This window comes from Mus caroli, unplaced genomic scaffold (genome assembly GCF_978045245.1).
Source record: "Mus caroli unplaced genomic scaffold, Mus_caroli_1 scaffold_14, whole genome shotgun sequence".
NCBI lineage: Eukaryota > Metazoa > Chordata > Mammalia > Rodentia > Muridae > Mus > Mus caroli.
The window spans coordinates 10,390,796-10,393,141 of NW_028227269.1; positions in this window are offsets into that span (position 1 = coordinate 10,390,796).

Genomic DNA, 2,346 nt, shown 5'->3' on the forward strand with positions numbered 1-2,346 from the left:
AGGGATGTGCACCACAGGTGCTTGTCTTTTTTTTTTTCATCCACATGTGGGGAACCCATGAGGTGATGGACCATCCGAGCATGCCGTAGCACGGCAAGAAGCTAAGGTTCTGTTGAGACCCCCTAGGACCCACCTTGTGTCTAGAGAAAAAAACTGCCATCCAACATTTGTGCAGTTGCTTTAGTAATTTCCCAGTGCCTTCTTGGGAATAGGAGGGGGGAGACTCAGCCAGATGCATGCTTTTAAAAATAAATCATGCACGAGAAAGAAGAATAAGATCATGCATTTGTTCCCAAGCTGGTCTGAAATATTTGAAATGCACAGACTCCAATTTGTCAGGAATCTGCAACTCTCTTTGGTTTGTTTCCGAGTTGGGGTTAGACACAAAGAGAGAGGAGTCTGGTCTCTGAAAGCTTCCCCAGCTGCCTTTGCGGTTGTCATCACAATAGGTGTGTTCCTCCATCAAAAGGGGAAAAAGCAGAGCAGACTCCACATGTGAGAGCAGGAACTCTCCTCTGCACCCCACCAGCGAAGCATTTGAAGTCACTCAGAGGCTTGTTCAGTCCTTTACATGATTGGGAAGAGAGGGCTTTCTCTGTGGCCAAGTGAAAAGACAGTTTGGGGGAGGAGGAACCACATAGAGCTTTAGTGGTTGACATCAAATACTCTGGTGCCAGACGGCCCCAGCCAGAGTGGCGGTTCCACCACTCTGACGGCGTGACCTTGGCCATGTGATCTAACCTCACTGGGCCTCTACCCACTTCCATGAAGATTAAATGAACAAATATTTATAGGGCACAATGTCAGGCTCATGGTAAATGCAACGAAAGGCTTTGCAAAATAATAAACAAATAGCGGTAAGGTTCAAATGAAAGGTGGGGACTGTGAACATCTTGGGGCCATTAGCTTGCTCTCTAAGTTTAGCCTTGGAAACTCAATACTCTGAGTCGCCTGTCCTTTCACATCCAAGGAAAAGGTACTTACCACAAATTGAGTCTATGGTGCAAACTTTTCTTCCTCCGGATCTCCTGATGGTAAAAGTGGAAGGGGTGGGGCTAAGGAGATGGCTCAGTGGGTTAAGTTTTAGCTGCGTAACTGTGAGGAGGAGACCAGATGCCCTGCAGTCACTTAAAATGCACAACACAGCACACATACTTGCCACATCACAAGGATGCAGGGATTAATTAATTAATTAATTAATTAATTCTGGATTTCAGGGAGGTCACATGCTAGTGGTGAGAGTACCCCTCAAATATGTGTCTCAAAACAGTGGCATGAAGAGTGTCTGTGGGTTGAGAGCTTTATAAAGCAATATGGAGGCTGCAGGTTTAAAGTTGCCTGCATCGAGAGACATTTAGAATGGGCAGATAAAGAGAAAAAAATGAACGAAAGATGTTGCAGGAAAGGAAAGGAACGCATCCAAAGGGGGATGCTGTTCAGCTACAGATGGGGCAGAAAGAGTCAGAAGTAGGTAGTGCCTGCTGGATGAAGGGCCAGAGGAAAAGCTCTAAACTAGAAGGAAATGCAGAGAAATTCGAGCCAGATATAGGGTGCTGTGGACCCCCCCGGACCTCCCAGTTTCATCCCCCAAACTCTACTTTAGAGGTGATCATCCTCACAATCTACTTCCTTGAATGACAGTCAAGCGCTGGGGTTGATCTTCCACTCTGTGTGTAACTCTCCAAGTCCTCACCATCTTCCTTGTCCATTCCCATATCTGCACCTCAGCAGAGAAAGACACGAGAGGAAACACCCTGTCTTTGGGGATACAACCAATCATCCTGGATCAGAGGCCACACAGCAAGGGTTCAGATGAGAAGCAGGCCTGCAGCTGGCATACAAATAAAGAGCTGGGAGCCTCTGTCTTACACAGGAGCCCATCACAGAGGATTACAAAATGCTGCCACAAACCAAAAAGGTAGAAGAATAGACAGGCCAGAGGAGGATTCCCTATAGACAAGACCCTATGGGCATAGGTTTTCCCATCTGTAGAACATAGACTCAGCTTGAGGGATGCAGGAGTACTCATGGGGGGGGGGGGGATCACATCTGCGGTGTAAAGTGAAGCTTCTGTAGGGAAGTGTACTGGCTGGGTCTGTGTCAACTTGACACAGGCTGGAGTTATCCTAGAGAAAGGAGCCTCCCTTGAAGAAAGACCTCCATGAGACCCAGCTATAAGGCATTTCCTCAATTAGTGATCAAGGATGGGAGGGTCCATTGTGGCTGGTGCCATCCCTGGGCTGGTAGTCTTCGGTTCTATAAGAGAGCAGGCTGAGCAAGCCAGGGGAAACAAGCCAGTAAAGAACATCCCTCCATGGCCTCTGCATCAGCTCCTGCTTCCTGACC